Consider the following 18,911-nt stretch of genomic DNA (forward strand, 5'->3'; position numbering starts at 1 on the left):
GCGCTCAGGGCGCCGCGGGGTCGAGCCCCCTACCCGGTACGGGTCGAGGGGGGAGCGGGCGCCAGCAAGGGGCGATGCAATGATCGGGGTTGCTGCCCCCCGATCCAGATCAAGGGAGAGGAGTGGGGGAAGTGGAGAGTGGCTAGGGTTTCGTTGCCACCAGGGGGGTTATAGCCAGGGGGTGAGCAGGCCGCATGGGCCGGCCTGGGGGTTACCTGGGCCGAGGTCCAGCGAGGGGCGGGGGCCTCTCCCTTTGTTCTGTTTTTTTGTTTGCCATCTCTTTTTCTTTTATTTACTTTTGCCTTTTGATTTAATTTTGAAATTGAAACCGAATGTGATAGAATCATCGCAAAGTTAACACCATAAATCACGGTGACGTGGCATCGTTAGCATGGGATTACTGTAGCATAATTATCCGGGCATTACAATTCTCCTCCACTACAAGAAGTCTCGTCCCGAGATTTAGGAGGTAGAAGGAAACAAAGTGGGGTATTCATCACGCAGGCGATCCTCGCGTTCCCAAGTGGCTCGTCTTCAGAGTGATGCGACCACTGGACCTTGAGGAACTTAATCGCCTTCTGACGTGTGCGGCGTTCAGCTTGGTCGAGAATGCGGACCAGATGCTCTTTATAGGAGAGGTCATGTTGCAACTCGAGCACTTCATGATCCACTTCTCGGATTGGGTCCTTGAAGCAGCAGCGGAGTTGTGACACGTGGAACACATCGTGAACCTAAGAAAGGTTCGACAGAAGCTCCAACTGGTATGCTAGTTTTCCACGCCTTTCGAGAATAGTGAGTGGACCAATTGTCGATGGAAACGACACCTATGGGACCAAAATGAGATCCCTACAACAGTTGCGGGGCGCAGGGTCGAGAGGACAGCTGGATCGGGGGCCAATTCAGTGGGCACAGGGGATTTACCCGGGTTCAGGCCGCGGCTTGCGTAAAACCCTACTCCTGCCTAAGATCTCTGTTGAGTGCTCTTGTTCTGGAGCTAGCTACAATGGGCGTAACTTGTCCAAAGATCCGAATCCTCCTCCTGGATGCCATGGGCCTCCTTTTATAAGCAAGGGGATTGCCACAGTGGCACCAGGAGGTGGCATCGGGGTCCTGTGTCTAAGTCTATCGATAGCCGTATGGGACAAGGTGCATTAAATGCGAACCCACGTCATGTCCGCCGCCGCTCTTCCCTGCTTCGACACGCGCCCGAGCTAGCGAAGCATGCGATGCCATGTAGACTAGCAGGCAGCTGAGGTGGCGCCACGGGGGCTAGTAGGCAGCTGAGGTGGCAAGGTGGCTGGTCCTTCATGAAGATTTGCATGCCACCACGTAGGCATGTGCTGAATTGGTCCGGAAGCCCGCTGTTGCCACGTAGGTGCCTGCCCAGCTGGTGGGTTGGCAGCTGCATAGGGAACGAGGGCTGGACCATGGCTGGCGCAGGCCTGGTGTAGATGTTGCAGATGTGCTCGGCAAGGACCTTGCCGTGGCCCCGGCAAGGGTCTTGCCACGGCGTCATAGTCGTCCCTAGCAAGGATGTTGCTGGAGGTCTTGTGAGCTTCCTTGGAAAGGATCTTGCAATGGTTTCGTTGCCTTCTGTTCCTCCTCTATCTTTAGAATGCCTCTTGTCTTCACAAAGATCTGCATGCCACCACAGGAGTGCCTCCCGAGCCCTAGTCTTAATGAGTTTGGGAAACTTGGGCTCATGGGCGGCGCATCCTGATGGTGTGGGGCTGGGCAAGTTGCCTCGGCAAGACTCTTGTCGGGGCTGTGGATCCTGCCCCGGCAAGACTCTTGCCGGGGAGAATTACCTTGTCCTCTTGGTATTTTGGTCTTGGCACGGTGCTGATTGTTTTCATGGCTTCAGCCCTCTCCCTTGCCCTGCTTAGTGTGGTTGTGTCCACGCGGCTCCGACTGCCCGTGCACTTAGTAAGGGGTACAGAATAGTGCCCCTATTTCAGTACACCGACAGGAGCCCCCGGGCCTGGGCCACACATAAGCGCGACGCGGTTGTTGGGCTAGGTCCAAAGACAGTGCATGGGCAGGCGGGGCGGTTTTTCACCGCAGTAATTTTCCGTCCGCTGCGCTTCCCCATGACCATGTTGAATGCGTGACGTGGGGGTCGTGTGTGACGTGGGGGGCATGCGCGGAGCGGTTGCTGCAGGCATGAGTCACGTCAAAATTAATGGCAAAGAGGCGGCCCGTGCCTTCCCCATAAAAAGGAATAACCGAGGGCACGCGGCTCATTTTACCCTCTGCTTCCCCCCTGATGTCTACTACACAACCTTCTTCTCGTACACGTTGTTGGGCCTGCAAGTGCACAAGTTTGTAGGACAGTAGCAAATTTCCCTCAAGTGGATGACCTAAGGTTTATCAATCCATAGGAGGCGTAGGATGAAGATGGTCTCTCTCAAACAATCCTACAACCAAATAACAAAGAGTCTCTTGTGTCCCCAACACACCCAATACAATGGTAAATTGTATAGGTGCACTAGTTCGGCGAAGAGATGGTGATACAAGTGCAAAATAGATAGTAGATAAAGGTTTTTGTAATCTGAAATAATAAAAATAGCAAGGTAACTAAAGACAAAAGTGAGCGTAAACGGTATTGCAATGATAGGAAATAAGGCCTAGGATTCATACTTTCACTAGTGCAAGTTCTCTCAACAATAATAACATAGATAGATCATATAGCAATCCCTCAACATGCAACAAAGAGTCACTCCAAAGACACTAATAGCGGAGAACGAATGAAGAGATTATGGTAGGGTACGAAACCACCTCAAAGTTATCCTTTCTGTTCTATCTATTCAAGAGTTCATACTAGAATAACACCTTAAGACACAAATCAACCAAAACCCTAATGTCACCTAGATACTCCATTATCACCTCAAGTATCCGTGGGCATGATTATACGGTAAGCATCACACAATCTCAGATTCATTTATTCAACCAACACAAAGTACTTCAAAGAGTGCCCCAAAGCTACTACCGGAGAGTCAAGAACGTGTGCCAACCCCTATGCATAGGTTCATGGGCGGAACCCGCAAGTTGGTCACCAAAACATACATCAAGAGGCACATGATATCCCATTGTCACCACATATAAGCACGGCAAGACATACATCAAGTGTTCTCATAAAAGACTCAATCCGATAAGATAACTTCAAAGGGGAAACTCAATTCATCACAAGATAGTAGAGGGGGAGAAACATCATAAGATCCAACTACAATAGCAAAGCTCGGGATACATCAAGATCGTGCCATAGAGGGAACACGAGAGAGAATACGAGAGAGAGAGATCAAACACATAGCTACTGGTACATACCCTCAGCCTCGAGGGTGAACTACTCCCTCCTCGTCATGGATAGCGCCGGGATGATGAAGATGGCCACCGGTGATGGGTTCCCTCCTCCGGCAGGGTGCCGGGAAGGGCTCCTGAGAGTTTTTTGGTGGCTACAGAGGCTTGTGGCGGCGGAACTCCCGATCTATCTTCTCCTCTGGAAGTTTTACGATACGTAGGTATATATGGGTGCAGGGGGTACGTCGGTGGAGCTACGGGGGCCCCACGAGGCAGGGGGAGCACCCTAGGGGCTCCCCCTACCCTCGTGAGCACCTCCCATATCTCCTGACATGCACTCCAAGTCCATCGGGTGGCTTTCCTTCCAAAATTCACTTCTCCAGTTGATTTCGTTCCGTTTTGACTCCGTCTGATATTCCTTTTCCTCGAAACACTGAAATAGGCATAAAACAGCAGATCTGGGCTGGGCCTCCGGTTAATAGGTTAGTCCCAAAAATAATATAAAAGTGTATAATAAAGCCCATAATCATTCAAAACAGATAATAATATAGCATGAATGCTTCATAAATTATAGATACATTGGAGACGTATCAGCATCCCCAAGCTTAATTCCTACTCGTCCTCGAGTAGGTAAATGATAAAAGAAAGAATTTATGAAGTGTGAATGCTAGAGGTGCACAAGTTTGATCAATGATAATTTCAATCACCTTTACTAGCATCATTATATCTCATAATAGTAGTTCATCTCATAAAACTTTTCACAAACTAGTAACAAGCAATTCACATGTTAAAGCATAGGCCATAAACTTGCTCGAAAACTAGCAAATTTCAGTCTTAGTCATCAAAACAATTGCAATTCATCTTATTTTCGGGAATAGCAAACTCCACATACTCAACTATCATATAGTCTTCTACAATTGCTAACACTCGCGCAATACTTGTGGTTATGAAGTTTTAATCAGACACAGAGAAAGATTGGGGCTTGTAATGTTGCCTCCAAACGTATTCACCTTTGGGTGATGTTAACAATAATAGTTCATGCTAACGTACATCCAATTGGATATATATATCAGGATCACCCCACCACAAAGTGCTTGCCAAAGGATAAAATAAAAAAGGTAAAGGTGAAGATCACCTTGACTCTTGCATAAACTAAAAGATAGGCCCTTCACAGAGGGAAGCAGGGAATTGCAGAGGTGCGAGAGCTCGATTTTGAAATAGAGATAAATAATTTTGAGAGGTATGATCTCATTGTCAACATAACAACCAAGAGCTCCCAATATCTTCCATACTACATACATTATAGGCGGTTCCCATGTAGAATGGTAAAAGTTTATACTCCCCCAACCACCAACAAGCATCAATCCATGGCTTGCTCGAAACAACGAGTGCCTCCAGCTAACAACAATCCTGGGGGAGTTTTGTTTAATTATTTTGATTTGATTTTGATCTTTTTGATCATGGGACTGGGCATCCCGGTTACCGCCACTTTCTCATGAATGAGGAGCGGAGTCCACTCCTCTTGAGAATAACGCACCTAGCATGGAAGACACTGACAGCCCCTGGTTTCTACATGAGCAATTCGGGCATACAAAACAGATTATAATTTGAAGGTTTAGAGTTTGGCACATGCAAATTTACTTGGAACGGCAGGTAAATACCGCATATAGGTAGGTATGGTGGACACTCATGGCAAAAACTGGGTTTAAGGATATTGGATGCACAAGCAGTATTCCCGCTTAGTACAGATATTTAAGCTAGCAAGGGGAGAAAGGCAAGCTCAACATGTTTGAATGATCCATGACAATATACTTTAACTGAGATGCGAGAAAACATAACCCATTACGTTGTCTTCCTTGTCCAACATCAACTCTTTAGCATGTCATACTTAATGAGTGCTCACAATTATGAAAGATGTCTATGATAATATATTTATATGTGAAATCTCTCTTCCTTCAGTATTCTTTCATGAATTGTTCAAATGACTAATACAATGCTTGCCAACCGTCAATAAATTTACAACCTCTACTTCTTAGATGTGAAGTCATTACTCCCCATGGGATAAGCAAATGAGGCATATATAATTTCAGATTTATGACAATCAATTCATTCAACAATTTACTCATAGAATATAAGTGAAGCACACGAGTAAATGAAAAACTACTCCAAAAAGATATAAGTGAAGACCAATGAGTAGCAAAATAATTATGCAACTATGCAAGGACTCTCTCTCATTAAATAAAAATTAGATCTTGGTATTGTATTCAAGCAGCAAGAAAATCAAAATAAAATGACATTGCAAGGATAGCACAACTCATGTGAAGAAGCAAAAACTTAGGATCAACCGATACTAACCGATGATTGTTGAAGAAAGGTGGGATGCCTACCGGGGCATCCCCAAGCTTAGATGCTTGAGACTTCTTGAAATATTATCTTGGGGCGCCTTGGGAATCCCCAAGCTTGAGCTTTTGTGTCTCCTTAATTCCTTTCATGTCACGGTTTCTCTTTTTATCAAAAGCTTCATTCACAACAAACTCAACAAGAACTCGTGAGATAGGTTAGTATAAACCAATGCAAAACCATTTCATCTTCTACTGTAACAAATCACTAACATTATTATTCAACATTGAATATTAAATGTCTCTGAATATTTAATACTCCTATCCTCAAATAGAATCATTAAACAAGCAAGCATATGCAAACAATGCAACTATAACAGCAATCCGTCAAAACAGTACAGTCTGTAAAGAATGCAAGAGTATCAATACTTCCCTGACTCCAAAATTTATGAAATAAAATTCCCACTTTAATAAATTTATCAGATCTCAATATGCAAAAAGATTCAACATTATACCATTCTCTGACTTTTCTAGGGAATTTTTGCAACAACGGTAAGCTTTCTGTTTTCAAACAGCAACATGTATACAAGCAAAATAAGCATGGCAAAGGCTATCCTTGACTTTTTTATTGAAACTAAAGATGTAAAACATTATTCTAACCACAGCAAGCAAAAACTAACAAAATAAAATGATGCTCCAAGCAAAACACATATCATGTGGGGAATAAAAATATAGCTCCAAGTAAAGTTACCGATAGACGAAGACGACAGAGGGGATGCCTTCCGGGGCATCCCCAAGCTTAGTTGCTTGGTTGTCCTTGAATATTACCTTGGGGTTCCTTGGGCATCCCCAAGCTTAGGCTCTTTCCACTCCTTATTCCATAGTCAATCGAATCTTTACCCAAAACTTGAAAACTTCAACCACACAGAACTCAACACAAAACTCGTAAGCTCCGTTAGTATAAGAAAATAAAACCACCACTTAGGTACTGTAATGAACTCATTCTAAATTCATATTGGTGTAATATCTACTGAATTCTAACATCTCTATGGTTCATACCACTTAATACTAGCCATAGATGCATCAAAATAAGCAAACAACACAATGAAAACAGAATCTGTCAAAAACAGAACAGTCTGTAGTAATCTGTATCAAACGTATACTTCTGGAACCCCAAAAATTATGAAATAAATTTATGTACCTGAGTAATTTGTCTATTAATCATCTGCAAAAAGAATCAACCACTACAAGGATTCCGGTCTATTGCAACAAAAATTATTGCTACAACTATATTTTGTTGCAATAAAATGCTATATCACCACAAAATTCCAGTTCGTGGTAATAGGATCTACATATTGCCACAATTTTGTTTCATCGCGCTAAGTACTCGTTTTGTTGCAATAGAAGCCATATGTTGCCACAAGCTGCATCGACGTTGTAATATGGTAGTGATATTGCGACCGTTTTGTTCCGTTGCATGAATTGGTCATCTTGTTGCAATAAAGGTTAGGTATTGCAACAAAGTCCATCTTTGTGGTAATATTTAGACATATATTGCAACAACTCTCACATGTGGCACTAGTCATGGATACTATTGCAACAAAGCATGTATTGGTCGTAATAGTGTGGCTTTTTGCCTCACCTTTGTTGCATTGCAATAACTATTACATATTGCGACAAATTGAGCATTCATGGTAATACGTACAACATAATGCAACAATCCTCTTGTGTTGCCAAAAAAAGGAGCAGGATATTGCAACGGTATTCTCTACAGTGCACCTGATTTTTTTCATTTATTTATTATACTATTTCGCATGATCTGATTAAAGGGGCGTACTAGTTTACAGAGGTATTAAGACATTAGGTACCACAACTTGCACCTAAGTTGCATTTTAGTCTTATATCTTGCAAAGTGGACATCGGTGGTACCACAACTTGGAGGAACGCTCGCTTACATGCGTGCGAAGTGTTGCACTCTCGTGGACGCCCTTCACTTTAGGGTTTCCTGCACCGCTAGGGTCTCCTCCACTCGCCCTACTGACCTCCGGTAGCAAGGTCGTCTTCGGCACCGAAAAGACGGCAAGCTCGGTGCCCTTCTCACAAAGGTGAGTCGTGAGAACTGAGCAACAAATCCTCACATTCTCTTCCTAATTTTTCTGTATCTTGCTTGATGTGATGGTATGTATTTATGTGTGCTTTTAATAAAAAAAGGAGATTCAATATAAAATTATGTGTTAAACAGAGAAATTGAGCAAGGCTGCATACTAGCTATTTTTAAACACTCCTAGGTTCCATTTAAGCAGCTCTTCAACCACCAATTGAGCAGCATAACAACTGTATCCCAGCCTAATTTCCAGCAAGAATTCATCAGCAGATCAACAACACTACATCAAGATTTTAGTAGGATATAACAAACCATCTCAATTTCCAGCAAGAATTCATCAGCAGATCAACAACACTACATCAAGATTTTAGTAGGATATAACAAACCATCTCAGCGAGATATATAACACGTGTTTCAAAATTACAGCACACAAGTTTCAGCGGCCGTACTTGTATAGATTGTATCTCATGTATCAAAATGACAGCACACGCGTGTATCTTCTTGTAGTCCAGCCCAAGATCTCGGATCACCTTCCTTACTTTTCCGGGATTTGTATGAATGCAGTGACCCTTTGGCAACACCTGCGTGAACATCTGCAGAACTAAGTCACGTGCTCTATTGGTCATCCCAGACACACACTTGATTTGGTAAAGCTTCACAATGAAAGATAGCTTCGTGAAATCCTTGCAACCTGGGTACAACTCTTTTTTTGCCTGTTTCAATAGTTCGAAGAAGACCTTGGCTGTTGCATTTGGCTCCTGGTTCCTTTCATCACCATTGGAATCATCCACAAGAATGTCTCCCACACCTTCACCAATGTTTGCATTGCTTTGCATGTTTGTGCCCCTTATGAGAGTATTGAGCATGTCACATACCCCAACACCATCATCTACAGCGTCTTCATTATCAGAATCTTCAGACATGCTTCCCTCATCTGATTGTTCACCATGGTATATCCAGTGAGTGTAGGTTGGATCCATCCCATTGAACAGCAAGTCACTATGAACATCCCTTTTCTTTTTCTGAACACTACTGAGACATCTCCTACATGGGCATGGGACTGTTGAGTCTGGGTGAGCACCATCAAAGGAAAAATTCAAGAAATCCTTCATGCCAGTTTGCCACTCAACAGAATCTCTTTCCCTGTCCATCCAGCTCTTTTCTCGTGTCATTTTTGCCTTATCTCCGTAAAGCCAATCCTGTTAAACAAACATAACAGCTGCTTTAGTAGCTGCATTATAGTCAATAGCATGACTAGATGCATTACAAGACAAGACAACAGGGGTACATACATACCAGTATTACTGTCACATGGTAAAGCAAAATTTATCTATACATTGTAAAGCAAAATTTGGTTGATGGAAGAAGAAATAGTATTACTGTCACATGGTAGTATATGTGACATGAGGGTAAATAAGTTCAGTTTAGTAGTTGGCTAGATAATGCAAAAACAGAAATTCAGAGAGAGACAGTGAAGAGATCACGGCTCAAAAGTTTTAACTGCTATTAACTTTGGCAATAACCTTACTTTAAATGATGGGGTTATATCTGATTATCACATCTTTAACCATTTGCAGGGTCATGTATCAGTAGAACAGCATAAAAAGTATATTATCTCTTATGACAATCATAGTAATTAGTAACTTCAAAATAATTTTCAGTAATTAACACATGTTGGTTTCCAGAGCTGCAATGCTTTATGTTCCATTGCAATTTCAGTATATAAAAGTTTAGTGGCATAAACAACCTGCATACCAAGGACCCAAAACTAATTTCGTAGTATCAGTTTCATATACTCAAACATAATCGTTCTACATGTGTGCACTCACATGACCTTCCAAGTGTCTTGATTATTTGCGGAACTTTCTTTTTGTCACAGTTGGTGTTTTCCTGGGTTTTTTTTCAGTTGACAGCTAGTTGTGATGTTATATGTAGTTAAGAACTATCAACCCAGGAACGGCACTGTCTTTGAGAAGAGTACTGAAGCCTGGAGTTATTACAAGAGATGCAACAGCTCAATTCGTTTGGGTTCAGAATCATTGTGGTTTGATGCAGAAAAGAAGGGCGGAACAGGTGGCGCGGCTGATGGTAGACCTCCTGTGCTCAACAAAGAAATGAATAGTACAGCTGTGTTTGGGTCCAATCCTGAAGGAGGGTTTTAATCAAGATTCTGAGTGCCCGGCTGTAGGACCTTGTTGGCAAGCGTCTCATACTGACTACTGAGCGAGCTTCGGAGGAAAGATGCCAAGGTACTGCCTTGCAAAGACCTGAGGTGTTCCATCAAGTTGGACAACTGGGATCGTATCAAGGGAAACTAGCTCTCACTGCCAAGAACTAACTGGTCAGGACATATCAGTTATTTGTTTTGCAGTAATGTATTAGGTGGAGCAATTTAATTAGCTTGGCTAACTTGGTACAGTACGTTGCCTAGGCCACAAGTATGTTGATTAGTGTTTCATGCTAAGATGCCCATTTATAGCGTTGTCGATTTAAGTGTAAATCATGAAAGGGAAAATTTGCCATTTGCTTTATTTGTTGACCACCTGCATCATGATCTGCTCTTCTGCTCAAGAACATAGAATACCTTTATGCTATTGACCTCCACGAATGTGTGGTTCTACATACCAATAAAACAGCAAGCAAGGGAAAATCAGTCTGCTACTTTCAACCTAAAATCAGCATCCTTAGAGTATGTATAGCACAGTGCTAATACCCATGTGATGTATTTTGAATCTACATTTGCTGCACTTGCAATGAAAAATACAGAGGGAAACATGATGGGATAATCATACTATTGTTATTCTGGAGGTAGTAGCCGCAAGTCAGTCGAGCTCGTTGGTCGCAAGGGAGGTAGGCGAGCCATTCCGGGCGGCGCTAAACAAAGGGGCGGTTAACCAGGGAAGAGCTACTGCAGGGCGTCTGATCCAGCCGAGATCCAGCGAAAGCTGCTGCAGGATCGACCAGCCGAGATCCAGGGAGGAGGAGGCCGACGGGCGGAAGGCGCCGAGCGGCGGGTGGCGGAGCAAGGTTAGAGGGAGAGGGGAGCGGTAGGGAGGCGCTGGCGTGGGCTGCTTCGTCGCGTCACCATCATGTGTCTGCTGGATGCGGCCAGCGCTCGGATCGCGCGGCGGCGGAACAGGGGATCGAGGGTCCAGCGCGTGAAAAGGGAAGAGGAAAAGGATCGTGGGAAAAAAGGAGCGAACGAAATAGAAAAAAATGATCGAAGGAAAAGAGGAGGAGATTTCCCGCGGCGCAACCCACCAGACAGACAGGGCGTCTGATCCATCGCGCGGGCGCGGACGCGCTCCACCAGATAGCATATATTACCTTTTTCTGAAAGTCTGATAGCGTATAGTATTACTGAAATATGTCCACGCAAAAAAGAAATACTAAAATATGTGATCGACGTAGCCCTTCTTTTTTTGTTTGAAAGAAGATACTAATTCTATTGACCAAACTTTGATTATCTGCAACTTGTAAACCACAAATCCAAATGACCTCATTATTTTTTATTTTTTTAAATTAAACTAATTTTTATATAGTAATTTGGTTGCATACTATTACCTACTTACTTAAGTAGTGTAGGTAGCATATGTCGGACAACAATCAACACGTATCAGCATCCTGCACCACTCATGTGATCACTATCATCGCCTCTGATGATCGGGTCGCCGTTAACGACCGAGTCGACTCTGGTCGCAGCTCCGTCAAAAGCTTCCAAGACTGTGCGCTCCATTCCCGAGCCCTCCGTCCATCTACCCGGGAGTCGTTGCAATAAATCAGTATAAATAAGAAATATACAAATACGTAAATTTTTGACATACCCCAACCTAAGGTGACAGGGCTCGTTCGCCCCCTTGCGTGTGGATTCGATGTAGGACAGATCCGACAGGGAAAGGCGTCGGGATGCAGGGCTGTTTTATTTACATAGGTGAATCTCTATGCTTATCATTTGAACAAAAGCGGCATAGTTATGTTGGACCTGCTCTGGTGTGGAGACGATCTATATGTTCTTCGTGTAGGTATTTTCATGCGAGGTTCTAGTATGCCCTGATAGCTACTATTTCTGCCATGTGATTCTCACAACGCCAATCTTTCGCTTGCGAGGTTCTACTTCGGCGTGGTCATTGGGTCTTCTTTGGATTGGATTATATGGATCGGCGTTGTCCTCGCACTAGAAGCCCGGGTGAGTTGGCAGCCCGGGAGCGATGGTTACGGTTAGCTAGCTAGATCAGTTACCTAGGGTTTGCTAGTTGGAAAATGTCGAATATATGTGGTGGCATTGGATTTTGGTTGTATGATTAACATGATGATCCCCTATATATGTATGTATGTATGTATGTATGTATGCATGCATGCATGCATAAACTACTTGTTGATCTTGTGTCGACTACGTACTCTCCCCACCATCACAACCGTCATGTATGATTGGCAGTGACACGGACATCTATCTCGGCTAGTCAGCAAATAACCTTTTACGAACAAATTTTAGTAATATCTTTTTCAGCAGCAGATGTATTTTCATATTGATTCAAAATATATTTTTTCCAATTTATTTCACTATTCTAAATGTTTCCTTAAAAAAAATTGCTTTCCAAACAAACAACTAAGCGTGTACTCTGCTTTAGGGAATTAATTTTTAATTAACCTTCCCGCTAAAGCCTTCAGTCTCCCTCCAATTCTTTTTGTAATTTCCCCGCTAAACACCCCTCACAAAATACCGCCAATTATTTCTCTTCACCAAATCGTCAAGATTGGATCTGAGCTCTCTCGTTCGGGTTCCTCCATCCTCACGGCGTCATGTCGGTGTCGACACTACGAACCACACCAACCGGAGTCCATCGAATGAACACTACCTTAGGTTATTCCTTTCTCCCAAATCTCCTCCTTATATATGTGCAGCGCAGCACCTACGGGGCGGGCGGAAGCCGCGTCCTGGAGGAGGCAATACTCGGAGAGGCCGGGGACGAAACCGGCTAGGCCCTTGTAGTCGGCGAGCGTGGCCCAGATGGCCTCGAGCGACGCACCAACCCACACCCGCACGCGCACCAGCCGCTGGTTCTTCTTCCTCGGCAGCTTCCGCAACTTCTCTCGAACCCGTACCGCTCTCCAGTCATCCCACTACAAGAAAACAAGTCAATCCATGATGGAATTGTGATGAGATTGCCAGAAACTGTCATAATTTATGATGATTTGTCTGGTTCTTCGCAAAATCCGTCATATATAAGCAACATGAGGATGGCACCCCAAATTGGTAGACCCATCATGACAGATAAAGAGGGACTATCACCATAACCGTCATGGTTTGAACAATTAGGTCTGTTCATATACACCATTGGGACCGTGATGGATGGATGGTGCTGATGTGGCAATCCAGCGCGAGGAATAACTTGCGATGTGATTGGTTGAGCGAACCAACCCACGGATCACAAATCCAGACCGTCTACTCTTCCGTGATCCAACGGCAAGCAGTCCTATGTAGATGTCCGCCGGCTTCTTCCTTCCCCTTTGTCCGCCCCGACTCCCCTGATCTCACCGTCCTCCTCTTTCAGATCCTTCCCCTCCCCATCCACGGTAGCCGCCACCTCCCCATCCATGGCCATCTGCCCCTATGCGTCCCGCAACCGCCGCGACGACAGCCTCGTCCCCAGAGGCGGGGACTTCCCTTAAGGCGAACCTAGTGCACGTGGCGCCGGTACCGTTGATGCGGGTCGGGCGGCAGCCAGATCTGCCACGGCCAGAACCGGTGTCCTCTTCCTCCCTATCCAGCTTCCTCCCATGGTTGAGAAGAGGGCTTCGTCAAGGATCCCGTGATGAAGGTCAACGTGGGAGGCTGCTTCCTTCGATGGAGGCCATGAGTGCCACGTGGGCACACACGTGGCTGCGCTTCAAGGTCAACCCTCGCCCATCCTTTCTCTTCGATTTGATTCGATCCCCTCCCCTGATTTCCTTCCCCACGAAGTTGCAGCTCGACAGATGCAGGGACGCCACCATGGAACAGTCAGGGCCTCCCTTTTCCTCCCGTTTTGTCCGATCCTCCACTGCCAGCCATTTCCGGCGCCCCTGCACCACGGCGGCGGTAAGGCCACGACCCTTCCTTCCTCCTTGCAGCGTTTTAGTTTCCCTCCCCCTTCCTATAGCTAACAAACTAGTTTGCTTTGCTCCAAGACGATCCTATCATATCCTATCCATGGAGTAGCTTGGATTTGGTTTCAGTTTACTATGTACATGCAGGGATGGTTGGTTTCAGAGATGGTCTACGACCTATTTTTTCAGCTGTAACAAATTCATCAACTGAGCTAGCTTTCAACCCTTTTTTGCCATGGTTTTGGGTTGGTCCTGCTTACGCCAAATTGATCCATTGGCTTGGTTCAATTTATATAGAGCTCTACATGCCCAAGAATAAGAAAATCTTGCTGCCAATCTGATGCTACAATTGTGTCTTTTTTTACTATTATATTATGTGTTCCACTGAACATTCAATCTTTAACCTTTGCTTGTGTAAAATCAGACTTTCTTCTATTGTTAATGGAGTGTTTGCTTGTTGTGCTGGAAAGGTAGTTCATTCATCGCTCATTTGACATGTGCAAACAATGTGTACAGATTGCATTTAGATTCCAGCCCAACTAGATTATAGTTTAAGCGTTTTAGACCAAGCCATCTTGGTTTGGCGGCCACGGGGAGACGAGGAGGAGGGGCAGCAGGAGGCGGTGGACGACATGGCCATGGAAGTGCCCCCTTTCCGTCGTAGAACTACCACGCTGACTGCCGCCGTGCATCACATTTGTTTGTAATCAAGTCTATACTCCTGTGAGGCATATCTAGTCACTCTCGCCTCCGGCAGGGATCAATAGCCTCACCTTCCTACTACAGCAACCCAGGGGCGGATCCAGCATAGGTATATGAAAAAAAAGTACTGCGTACATGCTTGAGTTCAGACTTCAGAGAGTACGCGGGAGTGAGTTAATCAACTCAGCTTCAGTCCAGATAAACTAGTCTAAGCAAGCCAAGAGTTCACCAATCCCCTCCAAAGTTCCAATTTGAAATTGCATTCATGTGTAGCTTCTGTTTGGATTTAGAGATGTATCTTTGTACATAGAACTGTCCAGATGTAATTTATTCCATTAGTAAAAGAATAACAAATTAATTTTTTAAAAGCAAACGTAGGCTGAAATAGAAAAAAAAAAGTTGATGTTAGGGTGATTTTTTTAACACCCAAAGTTGAATTCTTGGATCCGCCACTTCAACAACCCCGGGGATGCAACATGCCCCCTCGCCGGCGGTGGCGGCGGCACTCACGTTGAGCTGAGAGACGGTCGACCTGCTGTCGTCAATGTCGTCACGACCTCAGCCACAGTGACCACAGCCATGGCGGCCACGACGACGACCACGACTAATTTATTTTTGTATTTTGGAGTGTCCCACATTTGGTGTAAATAGTCCCAAGTTTTCCTTTTCACTATGTAAAATATTACCAAGCTAATACCAGAACCACTGTCCGGACTTCTTAAAAGCGTATGTGCCTATACTAAAGCATACTGCCACATTCAGCTTATTTAACCTTGGTAGTTTGCTTACGACATTCGGGCTAGGTTACTGCATGTGTATGTATTTGGAGTAGCCTGGTCAGGATGGGCTCTAATTGGTGTGTCATGTGTATGCTTCACAGCTTTAGTATACACTTGATTACGTTTTATTGATGTACACATATATATGCTCTGTTTGATCTTTGAAGCCTAGCTTTCTATTTCTAAATCAAAATTATAGACATATGGTATGCTAAAAGACTTCTGTTCTGCATGCTTTTGTTCTGCACGCTATAACACAATTTGATTTCATTTAATTTTTGAAGCCTAGCTTATTTTTGCTTACAGCAGCTTCAGTATAGAGACTTGAATAGATATTTTTCTGGTTACTTTTTTATGCCTGCTTTACGTATCGCATTTCTTCTGAAATTTACTCAAATTATGATATTACGCACAGAAGGGCACAATGATGAATTGAACGCAAGATCCTTCTGGTGATCCAACAGACGCAAACATCAGGTGATTATAGTCATATGCTTGCGAACTTGTCAGATTTATTTGCTTACTTGCATTGCTAAAAGTGCACTTCTATATGCAGATGCCTAAGAAAAGGATTTGCAAATAAAATAGGAATCCAAACTTGCAAAATTCTCTTTTACAGACCGCTAGTACAACTGGGACTCTAGGTACAAGGCACAATGTAATTGCTCCAAATACGCTCATACAAGTTGCAACAATGAATTCTCGAATGTTTCGAGCAATGGTAAGTCACAAGCTTGGTTTGTCTTCATGTTGGCCTTTATTTGATACGTAAATGGCCTTCATAATGTGCAACCATCTACTTGCTTGCACTATTGTACTTTTTTTTGTTGCTGAAGCACATACAGGAGGGAAGCCAGGAATAGAACAGTTTTCTCACCATTAGAAATTGTGAAATTGTGCCAGCATGTAGTTGTTTCGGAGAAATTTAGTTTGATTAATTTAGGTAATTATTCTTGTGTTTGAACTACAAAATATTTTGTGAAATTATCCAATTCTTTTTGCATAGCACCTAATTGTTGATTGAGTAGTACAACATGCACAAGAATTTGCTTGGTAGCTGTTGTGTTCATGACAATTCGTCAGGAAGATACCCATGCATGCCCGAATATAGTAATTATACAATTATCATGATAGTGGTTATATCTTTTTGCTAATTAGTCATTGTGTTGTTTCTTTATTTTCCTGACTAAGTATTTTCTATTTTCAATTAACTTGAGCTAAATAAATTTCTCATTTCTTCATAGCAGGATCCAAAGATTTAGCTGGAATGGACTCTAGACCACGGACAATTTAATCTTCTCTCTTAATTAGGATGGCACATTCAGTATGTTGAATGCATGCTAAATTATATTACAGTTCATTGTGATGGATATTGGCTATGCAAACTTTGATGTTTGATGAATCTACACCATATATGCATTATCTGAATCATGTAATTGAATGCCTGTATTTTTTTTCCGGTTACAGTAGGCTATTACCACAAGCTACTTTTGGTTGCAACATGTTGGCACCATGAAAATGAGGGTTGCGTCAAATCTTAGTCGCCACGCTGACCTGTTTTGTAGCACTAGGCTGTGGCGATGAAACACTTCATATAGTCGCAATAACTTGTCACAACAAAACTCAGTCTGTTGAGATAACTAATTGTTGCCACGGAATTCAGTATTGGTGAAATAGGCCTTTCGCCATGAAACGTTCATATTGTCGCAACAACCTCTCACCACAACCAGTCTGTCCGTTGTGATAACTATTTATCACCACCGAAAGGAGTATGTTGCAATTTTAGTATTACCACGTTTGAAGAGTCGTTGCCATACTTTACTGCCACAAACATAGGGTTCGTGGCGAAAGGACTATACCCACAAAAACAAGAGTTGTTGCCTTAGGGTATTGCCACAATTGACTATTGCCACGAAAGAGCACGCGCCACGAAAAAGAGTTGTTGGTATAGGTTATTGCCACAAATGCCTATCGCCACAAACAACTAAACCGCCACGGTTTGCTATGTGTTGCATTAAGCTATTGCCACAAACCAAATTGTGGCATTAAGTGCACGATGCCACGAGAAAAAATGTGGCATCTTGCAACATTGTTGTTGCAATAGCACGCTTTCTTGCCACGTTTATTTTTTTGTGGCAATAACCTATTACCATGTGTCCTGTCGCAACGGCTGGCAACGAACATGATGTCGTGGCAATAGGTACCTATTGCGACAATTGGGTACTTATTGCAACAAATGCTTTTGTTGCAATAGACCCGGATCCTTGTAGTGAACCTAAAAGCACTCTACAGTAAAAAAATGGCAGCTAATCTCATGAGCGCTAAAGTTTCTGTTTTTCATAGAAAGATCATATAAACTTCACCCAAGTCTTCCCAATGGTTCTACTTGGCACTTTATTGAAACAAAAGCTATAAAACATGATTACTACAGTAGCATAATCATGTGGACACCAAAACAGTAAGTATAAATATTGCGTTGTCTCCCAACAAGTGCTTTTCTTTAATGCCTTTCTAGCTAGGCATGATGATGACAATGATGCTCACATAAAAGATAAGAATTGAAATATAACGGGAGCATCATGAAGAATATGGCTAGCACATTTAAGTCTAACCCACTTCCTATGTATAGGGATTTTGTGAGCAAACAACTTATGGGAACAATAATCAACTAGCATAGGAAGGTAACACAAGCATAGCTTCAAGAATTTACGCACATAGGGAAGAAACTTGATATTATTGCAATTCCTACAAGCATATGTTCCTTCCTCATAATAATTTTCAGTAGCATCATGAATGAATTCAACAATATAACCAGCACCTAAAACATTATTTTCATGATCTACAAGCATAGAAAATTTACTACTCTCCACATAAGGAAAATTCTTCTCATTCGGAATAGTGGGAGTATCATAAGAGACTTGAACACTAAAAATTGTTTCCACATTAAAAGAGTAATGTTCAGAAAAAGGGTAATCATAATCATGAAAAAAATTGTAAATATAATCATCACTACTTTTTATAGCATAAGTTTCATCACAATAATCATCATAAGTAGCAACTTCGTTCTCATCATAATCAATTGAAACCTCTCCCAAGATAGTGGAATCACTAGATAAAGTTGACACTCTTCCAAATCCACTTTCATCAATATAATCATCATAGGTAGGAGGCATGCTATCATCATAACAACTTTGCATATCAAAACTTGTGATGCTAAAAATATCATCTTCATTAAACGTAGCATCCCCAAGCTTGGGACAATCATTAATTTCAGCAAATATATTCTCAAATATTTCATACTCATCAAACATAGCTTCCCCAAGCTTGGGCCCTTTCATATCATAAGCATAATCACTCTCATCATTAAAAATATGAATAGCACCAATAGTATAGCAATTATCATCATCACAAGTAGTAGTAGGAGCAACATCATTTGGGAGGGATACCTTTTTACCTTTTTTGCTCCTTCTTTTATTTTTCTTCTTCACATTATGTGTAGGTTCAACCTTCCTCTTTGAGATCCTTATTGGTGAGATTAGCTTAATAGAAAGCTCCTCCTCGTTACCTGATTCATCATAAGAAATAGGAGGAGATTGGGAAGCC

The 18,911-nt window shown here is 43.0% G+C and overlaps 1 long non-coding RNA gene across 2 annotated transcripts; it reads left to right on the forward strand.

Annotated features, from left to right (window-relative positions):
- The first annotated feature begins 13,242 nt into the window (after nucleotides 1–13,242).
- On the forward strand, nucleotides 13,243–16,766 carry LOC119362121. Of its 2 annotated transcripts, none has more exons than XR_005173115.1 (5): nucleotides 13,243–13,633; nucleotides 13,709–13,819; nucleotides 15,724–15,785; nucleotides 15,865–16,029; nucleotides 16,553–16,766. It is a non-coding gene; the product is annotated as an uncharacterized LOC119362121 (long non-coding RNA). The 2 variants fall into 2 exon arrangements; XR_005173114.1 differs by having other exon boundaries at nucleotides 13,245–13,633; nucleotides 16,556–16,766.
- The last annotated feature ends 2,145 nt before the right edge of the window (nucleotides 16,767–18,911 follow it).

This window comes from Triticum dicoccoides, chromosome 2B (assembly GCF_002162155.2).
Source record: "Triticum dicoccoides isolate Atlit2015 ecotype Zavitan chromosome 2B, WEW_v2.0, whole genome shotgun sequence".
In the NCBI taxonomy this organism is placed as follows: Eukaryota; Viridiplantae; Streptophyta; class Magnoliopsida; order Poales; family Poaceae; genus Triticum; species Triticum dicoccoides.